Source organism: Megascapheus bottae, chromosome 3, assembly GCF_031878675.1.
Source record: "Megascapheus bottae isolate mThoBot1 chromosome 3, mThoBot2.hap1, whole genome shotgun sequence".
In the NCBI taxonomy this organism is placed as follows: Eukaryota; Metazoa; Chordata; class Mammalia; order Rodentia; family Geomyidae; genus Megascapheus; species Megascapheus bottae.
In genome coordinates this window covers 71,826,772-71,850,923 of record NC_143511.1, presented here as the reverse complement: position 1 = coordinate 71,850,923, position 24,152 = coordinate 71,826,772, and the positions used below count along the sequence as shown (strand labels likewise).

Below are 24,152 nucleotides of genomic sequence, written 5' to 3'. Positions count from 1 at the left end.
AATATAACACTAGTTTAGAATATAACACTAGAGTTAGCCTATGTGCAGGTTTTATATTCTATCTCATTTACTCCTTTTGTACTGCTCACACAATGCTCTACTTTTGATTGTGAAGTTATTGACCTAAAGCAAGCTGTGGAGGCAGTCTCACTGAGGCAGGCCTATGCTTGTCAGGAATACAGGTTTAGCCAGGCTGACCTTTGAGTTTGTGTTCTCCAGTTCACATAGGCTATGGTAGAGCAAAATAAATAAGAGATAAAATGTTTCACAGCAAATAATGTTCTCTTTCTTCTTGCCTCTCACTCCTTTCCTCCCTCCCCCTCTCTCTCTTTCCCTCCTCCTCCTTTCTTTCATGGTGGTGATAAGAACCAAGGGCCTTGACATACTAGACAAGAGCTCTACCATTTAGGTACATGGGTATCCCCTAACATACTTCTGAAAACTCATGTCCTGTTAGGACAGATGAGCCTACTTATAGTTAGAAAAGCCCGTGGAGGAGTTAAAGTGTACTTGGAGCAGAAGCCTTGCATTCCTTTGGTATGCAAAACACAAAAGTCAATATTTTAAAATCATTCAAGCCTAGTGCTAAGAAACTCACTTGGAGCCAGGCACAGTGGCTCACATCTGCAATCCTAGCTACTCAGATCATCTTTTGAGGCCAGCCTTGGCAAAAGTTGAGACCCTTTCTCAACTTGCAGACCAGGTTTTGACAACCTCTCCCCTCCCCACACCTCAAGTGGTATCATTCCAGCCATGCAGGAAGTATAAACAGGAGATCTCAGTCTAGGTGAAAAGTGAGACCCTATTTGAGAACTAATGAAAGCAAAAGGGACTGAGAGTGTGGCACAAGTGGTGGCGCATGTCCCTAACAAGAACAAGGTTCTGAGTTCAAATTCAATACTATTAGGAAACTTGGGCAGAAATGATTCGCATTGTGTCTTTGATATGTTGGGAAAGGTCAAACATGGAGATAACTTTAAAACATTTTTAAATTTTCACCAGTTGTAGAAGTATTGATATTGAAAAACCTTGTAAGTGAAGCATATAGTAGTAAGAGGGAAAAATAGCAAAAAAGGAACTTTTCTAGTTAAAAGCAAAAGCATATCTCTCTCTATATAGCCAATATATACTTTTTGTAACACTTAGGTTTTATATTGAACATTTCCTACTCATCTCAATATAATATCCCTTAGCATTTAACATTAATCTCTGTCATTATTTGCAAGATAAGGTAGTGATTCTATATTTATATTTTATTTTGTATTTATTTGAAAAATAAGGGAGTGATTTTTATATTTATATGTGTATTTCTGCATGCTGTACACAAATATCGACACTGTGCATGCATCAGAAATTAATGCTTCACATTCCAAGTTAATTACCGTAAAATGAATGAGTTGGTAGACAAGAGAGAAAGCAGTCTTTAGAAAGAAGATCTTCCAAAAGAAATCAGCACAATTGTTTTAGAAAGGACTCAGCTTTGTGATGTAATTGGTCAACAGTCAAGACTCAGTTTTGAGCAGCCTGAGTTGGGTCTCTGCAGTTAATGGTGTGAAATGGTCATGATACCTTCAACCTATAATTCATCAGAGCCTTGAACTGTTTCCATGCCCTGCAAGGAAACAACCCTCTGCCTTGGGGTTGGTAGTGGCCTCATCCTCAGAGTGCAGGATTACAAGGATGACAGCAGCACTCACTTGTCATCCTGCATTCTCTCCTGGAGACAGTGGTATGAAACAGTCCTGAGGCGTGGGCCGTCCAATGTGCCATTCCATGCCTGAGCAGATAAAAAGCTTTAGTTCCCCAAACATCTACAATTGATGAGACAACTCTGGTGGCACACGAGAGGCAGAGAAGTGGGATGACTTCAGACACCCTGGCAAGCCAGAGGAGGGAGGGAAGTGGGTAAGATGGTGTGGCCAGAGAACCACCTCCTCCCATCCACTGGGTGCTCTCAAGGCACCTGGATGTGTTCCAGGGCCTGGCACTCTCCCAGTATCCCAAGGCCTCACTTAGTCCCTGGCAGCTCCCACCCACACCTCCAGGTGCGCGGTCCCCACCCTTAAATTACTCTATCTAAAATTGATAGTTTACCCTTGGGAAGTTAATTCCACTAGGAAACGGGGAAGAGACATTTATATTCATGGGTCTGGAAAACTAGGATTGCAGAAGGCGGTGTTTTAGGTCTGCAGACTGGAGTCTGTGGAAAACTCCGAGGCAGGAACTTCAGACCCCTTTCTTCAAGCAAAGTCCACTCTTGTGCGGGGGGGGCCCCCTGCAGCCCGGGGCTCAGCTGGGAGCCGCTTTGCGCCTTCTGGAAAGATTAGAAGCGGGTACTCGCCCAGAGTGAGGCTCCACACCCGGGATTTTGCGGGGCGGGGCGGGGGGGAGGAGAGGAGGAGAAGGGGATACAGGATGTTTTCCAGAGCTTTCCGTGTGGGGATGGACGAGCCGGACGCGCGGTGCCCAGAGCGGCCGCGCAGTCCTGCGAGCCGGCCCGCGGCGCTGGGGTGAGTGCGGGAGGGAGGGGTGGAGGCGCGGGTGGCCCGGCGTGGCGGGGAGAGGTGGGCGTGTCTGCACCGGGGCCGGAGGGGGGGCAGCGGCGGGGTGAGATAATGAATGGGAGGCTCTGGCTACCCCTAGTCAGCAGACCTGCAGGCGGGCGAGCGGGGCGCGGGAAGTGTGGCGAATGAATGGGGTGAAGTGGAGGGCAGAAGTCAGGGGTGCTGCTGACACCACAAAGGTAAGGGGGGGGGAAGCAACCCGGACGCGGCGTCGGGGGACGCGGGGGGTGGGTGGCTGGCGCTACGTGGAGAAGGCGGAGGGAGGGAGGAGGGAGGCCGGCGTCGGCGCTGGCCCACTCTGGGTCTCGCAGCCAACTCCCCCCGGCTCGTGTTTCCTCGTCCGCCTGTTGGTGTTTGGGTGGCCTGGGTTGAGCGGTGCGGAGCCCTCCGTGGCCCCGGGGGAGCGTGGGGCGAGCACTAGAGCGGGGACCCCCCACGCACCGGGCGGAAGGCCGGGACACTTGGGGGAGCCGCCTGAAGGCAGCCTCCCGGCGGCGGGAACCGGATTCCGGGCAGCCTGGCCAGGTAAAGGGGCGGGGACGGCGCCCCCTGGGCTCCGCGGGTCCGGGCGGCAGTGGACGGCTTTTGTGGCTGAGCGCGCGCGCGAGTGCGAGTGCGCGCGGGTCCAAGAGTAAGTGCGCGCGCTAGAGTAAGTGCGCGCGCTCCCGGGCCGGGTGTGAGTGTAGTTACGCACGCACGCTCCCGGGGCCAGGTGTGAGTGTGAGTCCGCGCACCCGTGCGCGCGCGCGCTCTCGGGCCGGGTGTGAGTGGGGTGCGCGCGCGGCGGCGGCGGCAGCGGCGGCGGCCTGCAGGAGGCCACGGGAGCATCGGCTCCCTCCCCAGACAGTGGACCCAGCCCCGGGAGGGAAGTTGTCGCTGCCACCGGGGCCGCCGGCCGATCCCGTCCCGTGGCCAGGTCAGTGCGTCCCGGGACCCCTCCAAGGGACACGCAGAGGGGACTTTGGGGTGGGGACACGGGAGGGCTAGCCAAGGGCACCCCGAGGTTCCCCCTGGGGAGACCCAGACGGCGGCCCCGTCCACGCCGGTCTTCTCCTCCGCCGCCGCGCGTTTAACGTAGGTTTTGGTGCAGCCGCCTTGCAAGTCTGCGGTGCAGAAGTAACTAAGAAATGTGAAGGCTAAGGAAGTGTCTGACTTTGGGTGGATGGTTAAAAAACAAACAAAAAACTACCCTCGGCGCTTTTGGCTTGGGTCGGCTGAGTTTGTTGTGAATGGATTTAAAGCTTATGCTTGTTTTTCTTTGCTGCCATTTGGCCTTTGATGTGTTAAGAGTGCCAGCGTCCAGAAATTGGGAATGCCTTCACTCTGGGGCCAGAGATTGTTAAACTGCTCTTGCTCGCTGTCTCTCTCCTCTCCCTCTCTCTCCTTCTGTCTGTCTGTCTGTCGCCCCCCCCCCCATGAAACTTATAGCGTTTTGGTCAAGGTTGATTCCCAAGGAGTGTTTGCTCGTGAAAGTTTCACTGGGACTGTTTTCTGCCTTATTCCAATAGAGAGGCCATTGGCAGATGTAAGGCTGGAAAACGTAAAGCAAAATCCTCTATTCCTTCAGGCGTGAAGTCTGTTTTTCATCCATCTGCACAAGCATCCTTTGCTCAGCCAGCGTAATGGGGAAGTCAGAGGTTTGTGATTCAAACCTCTGGCGAAAGAGGGACAGAGTCTACACTTGCAAAACTGTCCAGTTCCTCCAAGCTGTTACTCCTTTGTCAGTCAGGGTGAATACCAAGGAAAAGAGAGGTCTATGCGACCAGTCTTAGGCCGGTTCATGAACATACCAAGGCATTGTGTCACTTACTTGTTACTGCCCTTGATTCTCTAAATGCAGCTTGTAAGTCGGCTAGGGCTGTGGTTCTCTTCTTGGCTGTGGAGGATAAAGAAGCCTAATAGAAAGCAAAGGAATGAGGCAGGAAGGCTAAGGAACAGACTGGAGGACCCAGGATCATGATCCTAGCCTACTGGTGCATGGCGTCCCCTAGTGGGGTGACCTTAGCTGGTCAGGTCAGCTCCGCATCTCCACCAACCCATTTGGAAAATCAAGGCTTTTAATGGTCTTTGCTGCTCTTCCCAGCAGCCCAATCACTAGAGACTGGTAGGTGGTCATCCCAAAGCAGAATAGTAGGGAAGAGAGGAAAGGCTAAGGTGGAGGATGACTGGGAAGGTTAGGGAGCTGAGGAGGGGAGGAGAAAACCAGTACCAGGGGATGCCTGGAAGGGCCGGAACCTTCAGGGAAGATTGATTTTCTCTACTTTCTCCTCCTCCTCCTCCTATTGGTCTTCTTCTTCTTTTTGTTGTTGTTGTTTTGAGAAGAGAGTCAATAAATGTTTTCTCCTCCTCAAGGTCCTAGTCTTTGTTATTTAAAACTTGAAAGTTGCTTAGCCTTAAAATTGGCAAGGTCAATGTGATCCTTGTCCTCTGACTTTCTTCCACTAGGTATCATTAGACCAACTTGCTTTCCGCATCCATTGTCCCAAGGGGAGCCCATTCAGCATGTCACAGTGGGGAGGGAGGGAAAGAGGGGGAGGGAGAGAGAGAGAGAGACAGAGAGAGAGACAGAAAGAGAGAGAGAGAAAGAGAGAGAGAGAGAGAAAGAAGGAGAGGGAGGACACAATAGAATCAGGAATGGAAGTGGTGGCCCTTTTGAAACTTCTACTGCCATTCAAAGTTATCTTCTTCAAAATGTTAAGTTGATTCCCATCCCACACCCCAAATTGTATCAAAGACTGTGAGCTTTTACTGTTTTGTTTGACCAGTTGGAACATTCAGGGGAAATATAAATCTCTCTGCTGTGGAGTCTTTTTTGATACATATGATACTCTGAAATTAGATTTTTTTTTTTAGAGCAAAGGATCCTGCTTAGTAAGGAAAGCTGTAATCTGGGCAGAATACACTGTATCATTTCACTCCAGTAACAGGATTTTAGAAATGTATTTGGAGGTCAAGATTTTAACACCTCTGTGTTTGATGTATAAAGCTTGTCATGCTTTTGTTTATTATTTATGGGTTTCAATATAACTCTGTACTTAAGGAACATGATTTACTTAATAAGAAGTGTAATATAGTAAAAACTAAAGAAACTCTGGTTTAAAATCTGCAAATCTGCCCCGACTTTGTTTGGGCAGTTTGATTTCTTGCTTTTGCCTATCATGTTACCTCCAAAGAAATAATACTTTCATGATAATATTGCATTATTATTTAACTATTTCATGAAGATATTTAAAATTTTAAGAGATAATCTTTGAACACTGGGAGAAAGGGAGGAAATTTGGATTCAGTAGGCAAACACTGAACTCCTATGAGGACAAGAAGAAAAGTTCTAGAAAGAGCTGCAGTGCAGAGTATAGACAGAATAGGTATATGAGTGTTATTTTGCTTGGCTGTGTGATAGCTATGGGGTCTGTAAACCTTGGCATGCTGGCAAATGGAAAATTAAATTCTGACTCTGGCGAGGACTTCACAAGTCGAGCTTGAAGGATGATGTGTCTTTTAAAGGATGAAGTCGGGAGAGTGAAGATCTGTTATCCTGAGCCAACGCAGTCAGAGTTATTAGTGACAAATGCTGAAAGGTAAAAGCAGTGAATTGTGGGAAACTGGGATATTATTTTAGCAACTTGTGCTACTTGCAAGAATCTTATTTAACCCCAAGATACAAGGAAACACCAAGTAACACATTTTAGGGGTCTAGCGAAGGGTGAAAAGATGGAGGGTTACCAAGCTTCTTCTTCTTCTTGTTTTTTTTTTTAATACAATTTTTGCTTAATTTTAAAGCAATTACCAGGCCAGGAATGTGGCCTAGTGATAGAGTGCTTGCCTAGAATGCATGAAGCCCTGAGCTGGATTCCTTGGTATCATATACACAGTAAAAGCCAGAAGTGGTGATGTGGCTCAAGTGGTAGAATGTTAGCCTTGAGAAAGCCCAAGGACAGTGCCAGATCCTGAGTTCAAGCCCCAGGACTGGCAAAAAAAAAATCCCTTAAAATATAAAAATAAAAATAAAACAGGGGCCAGGAGCCTAGTGGTAGAGTGCTTGCCTACGATGCACAAAGCCCTGGTTTTGATTCCTTGGTACCACATACACAGAAAAAGCCAGGAGTAATGCTGTGGCTCAAGTGGCAGCGTGCAAGCCCTGAGCAGAAAGTGTCCAAGGACAGTGCCTAGGCCCTGAGTTCAAGCCCCAGGACTGGCAAAAAACAAACAAACAAAAAAAACAATTATTATCCTTCATTGGAGCATTAGCCAAAATTCAGTACAAAATTCAGTAGTTTGAAACATCTCTAAACTTCTGAATCTGTTAAACTTAAAAGGTATAAAACCTTCAGAAACCATTACATAAGCCAAAACAAAAACATTTAGCAACAGTTCATATTTAAACCAAGTAACCAAACTATTCAAATTACCTAAAATAATTTTTGTTAATATTTAGGAGAACAACATAGTTATTTCAGTAAAATATCTTACTTTATTTTCAGTAAAGTATCTATCTATCTAGTTTTTCTCCTTAGATTTAAATAACAAATACAAACACTCATGTAGATTCTGTCATTTATTAGAAATAGAATCATGAAAGTTTAGTATAAAAAATGATAAACTGGGGGGGCCAGGTGTTTGGCCTAGTGGTAGAATGCTTGCCTATTATGCATGAAGACCTGGGTTCGATTCCTTGGTACCTCATACATAGAAAAAGCCAGAAGTGGTGCTGTAGATCAAGTGGTAGAGCTTGAGCTTTGAGAAAGCCTGAGGACAGTGATCAGGCCCTGAGTTCAAGCCCTAGTATTGTCAAAAAAGATAAATTGGGTGCTGGTGCCTTATGCCTGTAATCTTAGCTACTGTGCTACTGTACTCAGGAGGCTGAGATCTGATGATTGTGATTTGAAGCCAGCTTGGGCAGAAAAGTCCCTGTGTGACTCTTATCTCCAATTAACCACTCAAAACCCAGAAGTGGTGCTGTGGCTCACATGGGAGAGCTGAAGAGCTCAGGGACAGCACCCAGGCCATGAGTTCAAGTCTCACGACTGCAAAAAAAAAAAAGATCTCTTATCCAAAATCCTTATAAGTCTTAGGTAAGAAATGAACTAATAAGTTTTCTACTTTTTTCCTCCTCCAACTCTTGCTTATATAACTGGCTTTGAATTCCTGATCCTCCTATTTCAGGCTCCCAGTTGTTGGGAGGGATTGCAGGTGTTCACTGCTACACCGGGCTTTCTCTACTTTCTAATAACATGTAATGACTGAGCTTCTATGACAGTAGATTTCATTGTAAGCTTGTGGCTAGTAAATTTTAGGACACTTTCATCAATTTAATAGTTTTACTATATAAAGTTTTTAGAATAAACTAGTATGTGTGGCTTCTTTTCTCTCACTCTTTCCAGACTGATGCTATTCTTATACTTTTGGGGGAACAGATTGAGTTATTGGGTTACAGCTGGGCCTTAGGCTTTTCAAGCATAGAACTGATGACTACGAGGACATTTTTGTTGTTCTTTGTTTGGGGAAGGGCCTGCTGTTTAATGATAATTTAAACATGACTCTGGCAACTGGCATTCTTGACCTTGTTTATGTTATACAGAGTATTCGACCACAGCAGTCCAATATTTGTAACACAGAAGAGAAACAATTATTATTAGCTTAGAAATGGGGTTAATACCCCTGTAAAGAATGAGGATAGGCTGTATGGAATGTTGAGGTGTGTGTGTGTGTGTGTGTGTGTGTGTGTGTGTGTGTGTGTCTTTTGATAGAAATAGCTCACTCAGTTCTGTAGATTATTATTTAATGTTTTAAATGGTTCTTTTCAATTGCTAGGACTTTTTTATGTCTCTGGTAGAATCTCTGTGGAATCCATTAGGAAGAGATGTTGAACCTCCTCCACCCCATTGAACAGATTTCTTTATTTTCCAGCCATAGGTCAAAGGTAGAATTGCTTTCAATAAGGTTTTGCATTACCCTTGAACTTGGAGAAGCTAGTCTAGGAAGAAGACAGATAAGAGAATAGATCAGCTTCTTTTTACTATCTTCCTGATACAATTTGAGTGAATGATCTTCTCAGCAGTGATTTCTACCTCCTGCAAGGAGACTGAGGTTTTAGAATGTTTAATAAATTAAGTTAGCTGAGTTGAAGGAGCTCAAAGTTATTGTGTGTGTGTGTGTGTGTGTGTGTGTGTGTGTGTGTGTGCGTGCGTGCGCGTGTATGTGTTGGGGATGGTGGTGGCATTTAAATGCCTTGACATTTTGTTTAGTAAATTAGTGTTATTTCAAAGTCATGTTATTATTATATTATTGACCTGTTGGCATAGACCGAAGGATATCATATTAATAATGGGTACCTTAACAGCGCTGTACAAATTTTAACTCTGAAGTTCATGTAAAATTCAGTCTTTTCCACCAAAAGAAAAGTAACAGGGACTATAGCATGACATGCATGGATTTAGGTTATAATTTATTTTCCTTTTGTGGTACTGTTTGAAAAAAGTGATATAATGATAGGGTAGTCTATAGCTTTTGTCTAGTGCTAAAACAAACATGCACAAGCCCGAGAGAGGTAATCATGCTATGCTTCTTGTATTATAGGAATAAAGGGAAAAGACTTCAAAATCAGCCTTTTTTCCCCCCCTAAAACAGAAAATGAAAACTTGACTAATGATACCTGGCCTGGGATCCCTATTGTAGGGTGAGATTTCCAAGGCTGTAATTTCTAGTTAAAGGAAACAGTTCATTATGACGGTTAGGTTTGCCTAAAATTTCAGAGGTTTAGGACTCACTGGGCAGGGACTGCTGGGTGCTTTCTCTTTGGCAAGATTCTTTTAATTTATCATGTAAATACTGACACAATGACTCGATGAGACTTTGAGTCTGTCTACTGTACCCAGTTCTCTTCGTGTTCTGTGACCAAGCTTTCACTCCTTCACTGAGATTTTGCCCTAACGAAAGTGTATTTCTGACTCTTTGGAGGGCTGGATCAAGTTCTCTTCAACTCTGAATTGAATGCAATTCAGGTATATGTAATTAACAGTTACAAATTGGCCTTGTGCTACCTCCCAGGGGTTGGTAGGGGTGAGTAAGGCAGGATTCCTACCCTCCAGGGGAAGTTCTCTGACCTATAACAGAGATGGTTACAATTCTGCATATCAAGGTTTTAAGATCAGCAAGCTCTTGGTACTTTGGGAGCCTCTGAGGCTGGAGGGAGTGGGAGGAGGGAAGTGGGGTGATGGCTGTCCTTTATGGTTCAAGGTAGTGGAAGTGGTAAGGAAGAAGGTCAAGGAGTGCAGGGGGTATCTCCAGAGATAAAGCAAGCTTAGAAGAGGAAGAAAGGTATCTAGGGAAGGGGAGTTGGTAGGATTTCTATTTGTTTAGCTTTGGCTGGGTAAATCAAAATGCTTCCCTGTTTACTTTGGTAAAATAGAGATAAGCACTGATTATCTAGTAGCCAAATCTGGTTTTCTTTTTCTTTTCTGTGTTCCTTGACTTAATTCTTTAAGTTACTCATTCATTTATCATTCCACATTCCTTTGTTATATACTCCCTCTATCCAGAAGGATAGATTGAGCAATGCAAAGGAGACTGACGTGCCCTCTAGCAAATCAGGAAGCTTGCCTGCTGTTATATTTTGTATATAACTGAAGTTTGGATTTACCTTTACATGTGGGGTTATTCTTCAATTTTAGGAACTCTTTTCTTCAAAAGATCTTAGTGTTTTCTGGTCCAACAGCTTCTCCCTCTGAGAAAATGAGTCTGGTATTCTTGCCTTTATTTTATGAACTTGACATGTTCTGCCAAGATTTACCTGTTCATTGGAACGTTCCAGAACCAGACACAACTGGATCTTATCAGTAGCCTTGGCTGGCTTCCATCTCATTTTAGACGCAACTTATGTTTGAGTTTTCCTGTGCAACTTATGGCTTATTTCTTAGAAAACTGGGCATCTGGTGCTTGTTGGAAGTGAAACTGAATTGAGGTCATGCTAGCATGATTCTTTTTTTACTTAAGTTTTTATTGAACCACTCAGGAATACAAACATTGTAGCAAAGCATTCTAATCAGAAGAAAATAGCTGCATATGCTTATAAGGGGGGCAATGATTCAAACAATATAGATATGCCTGACATAAGTAATACAATCTCTACCACTCAGCCTTACCAATTTGTTATTATTTGGACAAGCAAAGGGTAACCTTACATTCTTGCCCCTTGTTTATTCATTTCTAGAAAACTACATGTCTTGCTCTGTGTGTGTGTGTGTGTGTGTGTGTGTGCGCGCATGTGTGTGTGTGTGTGTACGTGTGTGTGTGTGAAGTTTCTGTACCTCTCTCTTTTCCCTCTGTTCTCTCTCAACCTTTTAAAAAGTTTGTACCCAAGGCCAGCATTGAAGATGTCAAGTCTGAAGCAAGCCAGAAGAGCCGCACAGCATTTACTGGAACTGTTATGGCATGACATTACACAATTCAGAGTTCTTGTTAGAGTGATATGGATGTCTAGCAGTTATGGATGGGAAATGAAACTATTTCCAGCTGTGTGACAATCAAGATGATAAATATCATTGTAGAGCCTGTTATTCCCACAAGGACTCTGCTACATCTGGATTTCAGGCAGGAGGGGACAAGGGCATTCTGGAGCATGTGTGTCCCAAAACAAGGCACTAATGGAAACCTACCACTACTTCTGAAGTAGAGAGGATAGCTGACTAGTTGACGTATTCTCTATGGGCAGCATTCATTGTGGGAACTAAACAAATGACTCCCTCCCCCCCACTTTGGCTCCTCCCTTTAAAAGTCTGTAATCTGTAGATGATAAGAATGCTGTGTTCTTTCTGAGGAAGTGAGAGCAGCAACAGAATTGTTTTTTGCTAAGGGGCTGCTTTGCCCTCTTGAACTATGATTTGTTGGGAGAAGGATTATGGTCATGTCAAGAAAATGAGGCATTTGTTCTGTTCTTATTATCTATATTGTAGTTCTACAGAGAACTGCTTGCTTTACTTTCTGAGTAGTCCCAGAGACAGAACAGTTCAAAGGTTAGGACAGAATGGCTGACTTTCAGCAGGACCTGTTTTCTAGTCACTTTATCTGATATCCTGACCATTGAGTTTCATGCAGCTGATATCTTGTAGCAATATTGGGTACACACACAGATACACAGACACACACAGACACACACAGACACACACAGACACACAGACACACACACACACACAGAAAGGCAAATAGCTAAAAAGTGTGGATCCTGCTCTGGAGTAGCTTACTTAACAAAGAGGGACATGGACAGATGACAAGATTGGGCAACCAGGTATAAATACTACAAACCAAGGTTTAACAAAGCTGTCTGCATATGTCTGAATGGGTAAGACACCTTGGACTAGAAGAATGATTTACATGGCAGCAAGGGGCTGGTTTCTGGTCCATGGAGAAGTTCATTCCGTGTCCATTTCTTGTCGAAGGTATTTGGAAAGACAGGATGTTCACGGGAGTGACAGGCTTGGCCTGGAACCAGTGGTTTCTGGTAGAGTGGTGATGTGCATGTGAAGGTTGGGGAGGGTTCTGGAGATGGTTGGGGGTCAAAAACGGCATGTTGATGCATGCTATTTACAGATGGGAGACGAAGGTATGAAAATGGTGCAGTGAATTAGTTAGTTTTAGACACAACTAAAACCACACTGGCAGAGTTGTTCATCATGTTGCTGGAAACTTGGGGTTGAAGCTTAGCTGAAATTTGTGGTTGGAACGTAAGGCCTGTTCACTGGTCCCTTTGCTTTTAAACTTAAGTCTGTCACTCTACTGCTTGAGCCACAGCTCTGCTTCAGGCCTAACTGGAGGTAAGAATCTCATGGATTTTACTTCCCCAGTTGGTTTTGAACTGCGATCCTCAGCTCTCAGCCTCCTGAGTAGCTAAGATTATAGGCATGAATCCCCAGTGGCCAGAAGTAGTTATTGTTAAGTGTTAAACAATTGTTATGTGAGAGTAGTAGCGAAATGTATGGGGAAACTGGAGAGAACTTTCAGAGCAAGAAGAGGGATAGGTTCAATATTTTTACATGAATAAGACAGTTTGATTCTTTGGGTTATTTTTCTTTAGCAGATGATTCGAATAGTTTTATGAATTATCAAGTATTCATTGAACATTTATTGGCTTCTCTTGATGATGAGATTTGGGGATGATATAAAGGAAATAGTGTGAATTTCACTGTAAGGTTTTCATGGGGTAAACACAAATCCCTGAGACTATCCATTCTAGCTACTGGCATCTGGAAAATATCCTTAAAGTTGTTGGGAGATTCATGGTAATCTGGGGCTAAAAGGGATTTGTAAATATAGTTTTAATTTACTGTGGATCTAGCAGCAGTGAATGTCATTGCTGTCATTACTGAAAACAAACAACAACAACAACAACAAACAATGACAAATAGACCCCTTAAAAGAAATTTGGAAATCCTTGTGGTCTGGACTTCAATTTGAGAAGCTCCAACAGGATTCTCAAGTTTTTTTTTAAATTTTACTTTTATTTTTATTTTTGGTTGGTTATGGGACCTGAACTCTGGATATAGGCATTGTCCCTGAGCTTTTCAGATCAAGGCTACCACCCTATCTCTTGAACCACAGTGCCACTTCATTTTTTATTTTTTTTTTAAACTTGGGTAAATACCAGGCTTTCAAAAGTATAACTTTGTTATTTATCTGGCCAAAGGAAAGCTTTTTCTAGTAAAGAATTTATTTCCATTTCAAGTAACTGTATTGGCATTGCCGTCTTACAAAGTAGAACCAACACAAATTTATCCCCCCCTCTTTTAAGCCAGCATGATTCATCAACTTCATACATTTCCATTATAGAACAAAAATAATACAAGCTCATTTTGGAAGATTTGGCATACATAGAAGATATCCATATTTGAGGATGCTTTCTTCACAATTATTAAAATATTTATTCTGTGTGAATAGTTAATAACATACCCTTGCATCAAAGGTATATATACATGCCATTAAAATTTTTCATTTTGAATTTTGGGTCATTGCATCCTGGTCACCTGTGTTGTAGGTATCATATTGAATTAATTAATTCATCTGGTCTTCCCTGAGGACCTTCCCATATTTAGGAGCAAAGGTTCCTGAATTCTGTAATTATCTTAAATAATCTCCACTAGGAGTTTATCAACATAGAGGCTGTGTTGTTAGGTCTTTTCCATCTGAAAACTGCAATTTGTATAATGAAACTAGCTTTGGTGGGGATAGAACCCAGGACTTTGAGCATGACAGGCTAGTCATGCTTTTTCCTTGAACTAATATCCCTAGTCCAGATCCTCTGGTTTAAGCGAATACCAATCACTTATAAGATTGAAAACAATGCAAGAAAAGTAATAGCCTTGTAAAGACCAGCCTTCACTGGAAATGTCACTCATGGTTCATTGTGACTGTTCGGTTCTAGTATAGGTGTTTATACATGAAACTTTGGCCTCATTTATTGATTTTGTGTATTTGGTAAGTGAATGGATTTTAGCGTTTTTTTATTTCTTGTGGATTAAGGGTTTCTGTTTCCTGAGTGTTGAAAAGAGCTTGGTTTTCTAAATGTGACAAATGTGATTTATGTTCATTAGTTCAGCTACTACATTGATACTATTCACATGTTCTAGACCTCATTTGTCTGCTTGAGCTGCTACAGGACAATAATACTCCTTTAGCCTCTCTACAAGTAGGCTAGGCTTCTATTTCTTTGTATCTTTTTTTCCCCTGGTACTTGGACTGAAATGACAGCTTCTTTGTAATAATTTCTATGTTAAATTACAATATAAGATAATATAAAATAACGGTCTGTGATTTTTTTCCCCTGACATTAATGTTGCCATTCACTTTCCTTCTTTGGAATGACTTCATTTATCTGTCTGATTTTAAACTGATGTCATTTTAGATCATATTTTTGCTGCAAAACAACATTTAGTTGGATTGGTCTTCAAGAACCTTTTAACAAGAACATTATTTTTATTGCAATGTGAATGCATTATTATTATTATCATTAGACAGTTCTGGGGCATTATTATTATTATTATTATTATTAGACAGTCCTGGGGCTTGAACTTATGCCTGGGTACTGTCCCTGAGCTTCTTTTGCTCAAGGCTAGTGCTGTGCTACTTGAGCCACAGCACCACTTCTGCATTTTTCTGTCTATGTGGTACTGAGGAATCAAACCTAGGGCTTCATGCTAGGCATGCACTCTACCACTAAGCCACATTCCCAGCCCTGAATATTTTATTATAATTGTTCTTGTTATTTTTGTTTAGAAATTAAGGTGGGAAAATAAGATGCATGCCTTTTCTATTTGGATTCCTCGTTCATAGTTAAGTATATACTTAGAAGTTCAAATAAATGTGGGATTTTTTTAAAATGCCAGTTCTGGGGCTTGGACTCAAGGTCTGAATACTGTCCCTGAGCCTTTTTGCTCAAGGCCACAGTTTCACTTCCAGATTTTTGGTGATTAACTGGAGATAAGAGTCTATGGACTTTCCTGCTTGGGCTGGCTTCAAACCTGGATCCTTAGTTCTCAGCTTTCTAAATAGCTAGAATTATAAGTGTGAATAACTGGTGCTTAGCCTGTGAGGATTTTCTTTCTTGTGTTTTGATATTGATTTATCACTTTTATTTATCTTCTCCTTAGACTGATTTCTATATAGAACTAGCCAGGACTCTGGATTGTTGTTCTGGAACAAGGCAGGAACAGGTCATACCACATAGGCAGTGTTTGGGATCAGATGAGCCATAAGTGCCTGTAGTGAATTAGGTGCAGATGTAGGTGGTGGCTAGTACTAGAAATGGGTTGGGTCAAAAGGTAATGGAGTCATAGGGTTAATTTAGTCTCAAGGTACAGCCTGAAAGAGGATTAGAGCATGCTGATACCCTGTTTAGGATTTTGAGGACATCTGTCTAGGCAGAATTAAGAGAGAAATGGTGTAAAAAAACCTCTAAAATTGGGTGGGCATTTAGCTCAGTAGTAGAGTGTTTGCCTCACAGCCCTAAGTTCAATCCCCTCTCTACCTTATCATCCAATGGGAAAAAAAAGAAAGTCAGAAGCTTCCTGGAAAAACTTTATTTTCGGAATTGGAGCAACAGTTGGGTTTGTTAGCTTCTCCAAGGGCATCTCTTCACTCAGGGTGCAAAGAGTCTCATTTCCTACTCAAGCATTAGACACTTTCAGAGTAGTTGCACAAATCACACATCTAACTCACATCTAATTCAGGTATTAGGAATCTTTAGAATGGTATTTCATTAGGAATTAGCCATTCATCATGCTTAAATAGATTCCTTCTCATTACTATAGACTCAACTGTGCCCCCACTAATACTAATATATTGAAGCTCTAACCTCCAGTATATCTGTTTCGATACAGGGTAATTAACACTAAATGAGGTCAAAAGACTCTTTAATCCAATAGGATTGCCATCTTATAAGCTCTCTCTGTCCATTCACATGCATGGAGGAAAGGCCACATGAGCACCCAGTGAGAAGTAGAACTAGGGGAAAATAAATGTATATCATGTAAACCATGTATTCCATCTCAGCTGATATGATATTCCATTAACTTTGGTCAGGAAGAAAAGTAGTATTAATTTGTTGTGGCCAGTACTATTTCAGGCAGATGCTAGTAGCTTCATTGGCCTTAACTCTGTTACATCAAGATTTCATAGATCGCTTCTGTCTCTTCCTTTTTCTATCTCCATCCTGTTTGAATGGTGGAATAATAACTCAGTGGGCAAAATTTTTTCTTTCTTTCTTTTTAAAAAAAAACTTACAATAGCCCTTTTATTTAATGAATTAATTTATTTTTTTGATGGGCTGTGGGGCTTGAACTCAGTCTGGGCACTGTCCCTGAGTTCTTCAGCTCAAGACTACCACCCTACCTTTGAGCCAAGGCCCTCTTCCTGTTTTCTAGAGGTTAATTGGAGATAAGAGTCTCATGTCCTTTTGGGCTGGCTTTGAACCTTGATCCTCATATCTCAGCCTCCTGAGTAGCTAGGATTACAGGTGTGAACTACTGTGCCCCTCTAGCCCTTTAATTATAATAAGAAATAACATATATGTGATGGATAGATAGATGTAGTTAAGTAAACATAAATATGTAGATATATATGTTCATGCAGGGATGTGTGTATGTATCATTTTTTCTGTAAATGTTCTTAAGATATGTAAAAATTATTCAGTGCTTAAAAAGTATTTGTTTTTATGTGAAATACTGCTTAATATGCTCCTGTTTTTGTTTTTTAACCCTTCCCTGTTCCTCTCCCTTTCCTGTGCTGGTACTGGGACTTGAACACTGTCTTCTTCTTCCTTTTTTTTCCCCCAAACTGAAGGCTCACTGTACTACGTAAGCCATAGCACCACTCCTGTGAGGTAAGAGCCTCACAGACTTTCCTGCCTGGGCTGGTTTTGAATTGCAGTCCTCAGCTCTCAACCTCCTGAGTAGCTAAGATTACAGGTATAAGGCACCAGTGCCTGGCTTTTAACCCCTTCTTGAAATAAGGTCTCACTATGTAGCACAGACTGGACTCAAACTCATGATCCTTCTGCTTCAGTCTGTCACATGTGGTGATTATACTACCTCATCTGACTTTCTGTTTAATGTATTGTTAAATGTAGCTTTAAAAATTGTTTTTAAAAGCATAATATAGTCCCTAAATAAGACCATTCATATTTATAGTTATCTAATGAATACATTTTTCATTTAAGCCTATTAGTTTTATGGCTTATTTCCATTAAGACCTGTTTTTGGTTTTATTTCTATAGCCCATTTTTAAAACCCACTCTTGAACATGGCAACATATTCTAAATTATTTTAGTAGTGCAGAAATAATCCCTTAAATTATTAAGCTGTTCATTCAACCATTGTTCAATTTTTGGACTTATAAGTTTTATATCCCATTTCCTTGCTAGCTTAAAAAAAACCTTTTACCCACAGATTTTCATGTAATTCTTTTTATAGTATCAAAGAATGGAATCACTAATTTGAGAGTAATTTCATTTGGCTTTTAAGTAGATTTAAAAAGGTTTTTGAATTTGTGTGTGTGCCTCTCCTGGGGCTTGAACTAAGGGCCTGGGTGCTGTCCTTGAGCTTTTTTGCTCAAGAGTAATACTCTACCACTTAAGCCACTCTTCTAGTCTTATAGACTTCTTTTTGTTTTGTCCATGTTGGCCTCAAACTGAGATCTTTAGATTTCAGCCTTCTGAGTAGCTAGTACCACCAGCTAGTGGCTGGCTTCTTAAACATTTTTAATGTACAAAAGTAACCTATCCTTATTATGGAAATGAAAATATAAAGTTAAAAAGCCATAATATCCACCTAAAGACAGTTATATTTACTTGTAACCTTTTCCATGCATTTTCTCTAGTTGAGCTCCTATTGAGTTCAACCATGGTCCTGTCCTTTCTCTCAGGGGCACACCATGCCTGTAGGTGGCCTTAGTTCTTTTCAGTAGCTGTGTCTTGCTGCATTGAACACCTTTGTATAGGGGGCTTTTTCTCAATTTCAGGTGACTTCTATAGAGTAGATTCCCAGTGATAGAATTCGCTGCCATAAACAGCAAAGAGGATTTTTTTTTTAATGACAGTGATAAGAAAGTGGTTTCCAAAGCAGTGTTAGTGCTTCATACAATGTAAATGTAGAAATTAGTATGAGTAAAACATAGGTCTGTAGAACTCAGAAAATAACTGAAGACAGGAGCCTAGGTGAGGATGCCCGGATGTCCTTGTTGGCTAGTCTTTTGCTGTGCTCATGTTCTGCATTCATCTGCTTTGGCATCCTGACTAAATAGCTCTCAAGCTTCAAATCTTGGTGCTCTGCCCTTTTGAATACAGACCTTAATTTGCCACAGTAGTTATTTACTTTTCTCCCAAGATGTGGACTTGAACTTTGTATCTTCCACTTTTACTCTGTCATTCTACCACTAGAGCCATGCTTCCAACTCCCAAAGTTTGATTTTTAGTGCCATTCATTTTTAAGCTGACGGAATAATATTCCTGTGAGTGTGTATGATTCTGTGAGATAATGGGTTAACTACTAGAAAATGGAGAAAGTACTTTAAAAATAAAAATACATTTATACCTGTACTTGTTTCATGGGTGTGATTTCATATCCGTTCCCATAGCTTTTTTTCCCCAAGTGTCATTGGTATTACAACCAAAAACCACTTTTGTGTTTAAGAAAAATAAAATGAGCTTCCTTAAGAGGTATCATCCATCCATCCATCACTAAAAGTAGTCATATGCAATACAATTAAGTATGAAATTTAATAATCATTTGCTAGACCTTAAGAATATAAATGGGTAAGATTGAGGTGTATCTTCAAAAACTAAAAAAAAATGCGAGGGTTGGGAACTACATGAAAATAACTATGCAATACATTATACTAGAATTCAGGTTTTTGTTTAGTTTCCTATGGAATGAAATGAAATTTGATGAGCACTGGAAGGAAATGTGGAAAAAGGAAATGGGAATGAGAATTTTAACAAGATTGAGGGTCCATTTCAGGGTATTAGCCTGTGTTAAAAACGGGCCACACATTTCAAATAACCAATTAAGCACATATAAAATATATCAGATAACAAGGTGAAATATTGGATAGGGAAGGGGGAAAATCAAGATAAGCAGGAGGAGGGAGGGAGGGAAATGGGGACCATGTCATAAGAAAGGGTATCAATGTTTGTGAAGTTATACACCTTCTGTCTGGTGAATATAACCCTTCTAGTAATCACACACACACACAAAACGGGCCACACAGTTGGCTGTCATTTCAAGTAGATCTCATGAAGTGGGGTGGGGGGTAAGAGGTCAATTATTGTGTGATCCAGAGAGCACATGGGGTTAAGAGCTAACCAGGACACATGACCCCTGATAGAGCTAGAATGAGAGAGAATGTTATCTATTATTTGCCAAACAGATTGATGATGATGATGATGATGATGATGATGATGATGATGCTCCGGTACTGGGACTTGATCTCAGGGCCTCCCTTGACTCTCTTACTCAAGGCTGTCACTGAAGTTAAGAGGCTCCCAGACTCTCCTATAGCTACCTTTGAACCTTGATCCTCACTTCTCAGCCTCCTTAGTATTTAGGATTATAGGTGTGAGCCACTGGTACCTAGATTTACAGTAAACGTTTTAAAGTAGTGAGCAGTGCCTTCAAACACAATCTTTAGAATAAATGTAATAGTAGAGTTTTTTTTTCCTAACAGTATTGTTGGTTTAAGTCTGTGGCAGTAGAGAACTTCACATGATTTTAAAAGTTCATTGTTCCAGCTGGCTTCTGTTTTAGGAGCATTATCCTTTGTAGATTATTCTCTATGATTGTAGCTAGAAAGGACTGTTAATATCTTTTTCTGTGTACTGCTGTTTACAAAAGCATCTTTCTTTCTTTTTTTTTCATAATCCAGAGGTCTTTATTTATTTGTTTGCCAATCCTGGGCTTGAGCTCAAGGCCTGAGCACTGTCCTTGGACTTTCTCAAGGCTAGAGCTCTACCACTTGAGCTTCAGCAACATTTCTGGCTTTTTTGTATGTATGTGGACTGAGTAATCGAACCTGGGTCTTCGTGCATGCTAGGCAGGCACTCTACCACTAGGCCAAACTCCCGGCCCAGAGGTCTTTATTTTTTTTACATCTCTTAGGCCATGAATTCATAGGGGATAGGTTCTAATAGCTCAGACTCCTTCCCGTTGGTTCTCACAAAGTGTGCTTCTCTGGGTGGAGCGGGCTGGCACTTCAGTTGAACCCAGGTTCCTTTCTCTTTGGCTTCCTTCTTTTTCTGGTCATTTTCCTTCACCCGTTTCAGGAAGCCATCTCAGCTCTTAGAGTGCTTAATATGCTCAGTATGCACATTAATCCTCTTGGCAAGTATCTTGCCCTTAACTCGTTTGTTCACAACAATGCCAACAGCATGCTAGGTAACACTGTAGATCCTTCCAGTTTTGCCATGATAACATTTATGGGGCATTCCTTTTTGAACAGTACCCATTCCTTTGATGTCTACAATATCACCCTTCTTGTAGATTCTCACGTATGTGGTCAAAGGAACAACTCCATGCTTCCTGAAGGGCCTAGAGAACATATACTGGTACCTCTCTTTTTTCCCTTTGTGTTTGTCATTTTGACAAATTACTGGAAGATGGCGGTTCCAGCCAAAAGGCTAAAAGCATCTTTCTATATATGGTTTTCCAAGTATAAAAATTTTATTCTCCACTAATGATACTTTCATGAAGTTTAAAGAAAGATACAGGAATGAGAAAAGTGGAATGTTAGTTCTCTGAAATTACTTTAAAGATGCATGTTCAAAGATGGTCACAGTTTGAGGTATGAGAAGTTTGGACTTCAATATGTATATTTCTGAAGGATAAGATTGGGCCCATAACAATCAAGATGAAGTGAGGAGTTTGATACACATTGAATGTGAAGAATATACAGGAAGATGATTCTAGAATGTTTCTGGATGTGTCAGAACACTGCAGAGTACAGAATTCCACATTCGGAGTTGGGAATGTGGCCTAGTGGTAGAGTGCTTGCCTAGAACCCACGAAACCCTGGGTTTGATTCCTTGGTATCACATACACAGATAAAGCCAGAAGTGGTGCTGTGACTCAAGTGGTAGAGCACTAGCCTTGAGAAAGCTTAATGACTGTGTCCAGGCCCTGAGTTCAAGCCCCAGGACTGGCACAAAAAAAAAAAAAAAAGAATTCCACATTTGGTGCTTAAAACAATGGTAGTAAGATTGTGTCGGTAATGTACAACCTTTGCATATTTTCTGAGTGACTTGGAGTGTGCCTGTATAACATGTACAGGAGCCCTACATCACATTGATTCAGTATTTGAGAGAAAAGCTAGGGCAGCCATATGGTGATTCTCATGTGTGTCCAGGGTCCAAGGTGACTGGTGTGGAAGCTAGGGAGGAGACCCAAAGGAATGGTAGAAAGGCAGAGAAGCATTCCTCTCTGTCAGAATTTTGAAGGGTGTCCTGCCTGGCATCCTCTGTCATCTCTGTGATAGATGGACAAACTCTGGGGTTTCTTTGATGAAGGAGGTGATGGGAGGAATGAAAAGGAGCAGAAAGAAATGAGCAAACATACCTGTTATTGTGGGCACAATTGGGATTAGAATGCTCTGATGCATAGTGATTGCTTTACCTTTGGTTTTTCTCCCTGGGGCCTCTGCAGGCTGTGAATGGAAGCAGAATAGACCAGTTTGGATCTTAATCGGGATGAAATGTCAAAGGGGAGCTTGGTAGAAAGGAGTGTGGGAGGTTCCAGAACTGAGAATGGTATTTGGGCTGAGTATTTTGAGAACCCAGGTGGTAAGGTGAGATGAGGGGTAGCTCTCTCTTTGGATGGGACCAGAAGCTGCGTAATTCACTGTCCAAGGGCTGTATGGTGTACTTGACTGCGGACAGCTGTACAGATGTACATTTCCAGTCAGCGAGGGGGATTTTGAAGTTTCATTGGGGAATTCTGGTAATGACAGGTTAAATGGGGTTGTTAAATGAAGAAATAACTAGGAGGGCAGAGAGAGATATGTTGAAATTGTTGTCTTTAAAAATTTTTTTAATTTATATATATATTTGCCAGTCCTGGGGCTTGAACTCAGGGCCTGAGCAGTGTCCTTGGACTCTCTCAAGGCTAGAACTCTACCACTTGAGCCACAGCATCACTTTTGGCTTTTCTCTATATATGTGATACTGAGGAATTGAACGTAGTCCTTTGTGCATGCTAGGCAAGCACTCTACTACTAGGCCAAACTCCCACCCTGAAATTGATACTGACTTGTTTAATGACTGAACTGTTTGTAGGTTAAGGACATTGAGTAGAATACTTGGGAGATCCTTTTCAGTCCCATGATTTAGCAAAATGTCTTGGGCTTGCTGTTCCTTTCCTCCTTCCTATTTAGTTATTCATTTATTTTTATTTTTGTACACAGGTTCTAGGGCTTGAACTCAGAGCCTAATTGCTGTCCCTGAGTTGTTTTTTTTTTTTTTTTTTTGCCAGTCCTGGGCTTGAGCTCAGGGCCTGAGCACCTTCCTTGGACTTTCTCAAGGCTAGACTAGCTCTACCACTTGAGCCTCAGCACCACTTCCGGCATTTTTCTATGTATGTGGTACCGAGGAATCGAACCGGGGTCTTCATGCATGCTAGGTAAGCACTTTAACCACTAGGCCAAACTCCCGGCCCCTGTTTTTTTTTTCTCTCAAATCTAGTACTGTATCACTTGAGCCATACCTCCACTTCTGCCTGAACCCCTCTCAACCCTGTGTGTGTGTGTGTGTGTGTGTGTGTGTGTGTGTGTGTGTAGTTAATTGGAGAAAAAGGTTCTGCCCCAGCTGGTTTCCAATTACAATCCTCAGATCTCAGCATTCTGATTAGCTAGGATTGCAGGAGTGAGCTACCAGCGCCTGGCCAACTCACCATTTGTATGGTAGCAAGTTGGCCTGAAAATAGGCCCAGTAGTTTCAGAGAGAGCTAAGTATAACCAGAAATATGAAGAAAGACCAAGACAACACAGACTTTTTCAAACATTAAAGCTGTTAGTTAACAGCTTTATGCTTGTTGCCAGGGTCACTCTCAAGCTTCCTTCACTGGGTCTCAGGATAGGTTGTTAGTGAAAATTGGTCCCTTGCGTACTACACTCACTACACTTTAAGCACTCATGGGCTACCTGGTGACCTCAACTTCAAGATCCAACTAGTGTGCACAGCAATCCCATTTTTATTGATCTTCTTATAATTGTAAATGTTTGACAGATTATAGCCTCTTTAAATGCCTTGGGAGTGCATTGATGCGTGTTTTCTCCAGTTCCCTTGGGGTCAAGGAGTACAATGGTCAAACATGCATTTCCGTCCTCAGTGTCTCCACCACACAGCTGGCTTCTGAGGCCTGTAATAGGCAATTAGGACAGGAAGGAGAGGCATTGCTCAAGTTCTTTTTCTAAGGTAACATTAATTGGATTCATCTTTTACCACATGGTAAGGGTCATGGTTATTACAATGTACCATTTTGGTTTGGCATTTAAACTTTTTATTGTGGATTGGTTAGTCCTGGGCATTTCAGATTTAGTTTTGTGGTAGGATGTTTTGTCTGAAGTTTGAATCTGTATTTGGAATTGAGATGAAGTTTCCTTTTTTAAAACAAATTTCCCCCAAATGGAAAGGATTGGATGAGTATGATGAAATAAATCCTCATTCTAGAAAGTAGAAAAGTAATCCTTCGGTTGTATTTGTTGTTCTTGTTGCAGCAAAAGAAGGTATCAACTACTTTGGTTTTTCAGTTTGATAACTGGAGAATGTTTTCTAAATGATGAAAAGCTTAGTATCAATACAAGAAAATTTGAAAATGGAACTTCTAAGAAAGCCATTCTAGAACTTTCATAAAGCCACAGCCGGAATCCACTGGTCTGCCTTGTATAGTCAGAAGAATTTTCCTTTCTCTTGGAGGTTTTCTTCTATCCTCCTTTGTCTTCGTTTTCCCTTCTCTTTGGCAAGTTCCTCTACAGTATTAGTCCCCCCCTCCTTTCCTTCTTTTGCCATGGGGTTTGAATTCAGGGCCTCGGTATTGACCCTGAGTTTTTATGCTCAAA

General features: G+C 41.7%; 1 protein-coding gene and 1 pseudogene across 4 annotated transcripts in view; one reads left to right on the top strand and one right to left on the bottom strand.

The window, feature by feature from the left end:
• The first annotated feature begins 2,445 nt into the window (after nucleotides 1-2,445).
• Lpar1 (lysophosphatidic acid receptor 1) overlaps nucleotides 2,446-24,152 on the top strand; it is a 114,545-nt gene continuing 92,838 nt past the window's right edge. Inside the window, exon 1 of one of the 4 annotated variants that reach the window (XM_090330420.1) lies at nucleotides 2,446-2,510. The gene's annotated coding sequence lies outside the window, so the exon portion shown is untranslated. Of the gene's footprint in view, nucleotides 2,511-2,639; nucleotides 2,744-2,936; nucleotides 3,090-3,326; nucleotides 3,481-24,152 lie in introns of those variants that run through there. The other 3 variants (XM_090330417.1, XM_090330419.1, XM_090330418.1) reach the window with 3 other exon arrangements.
• On the bottom strand, nucleotides 20,200-20,681 carry LOC150065774 (large ribosomal subunit protein eL21 pseudogene; annotated as a pseudogene).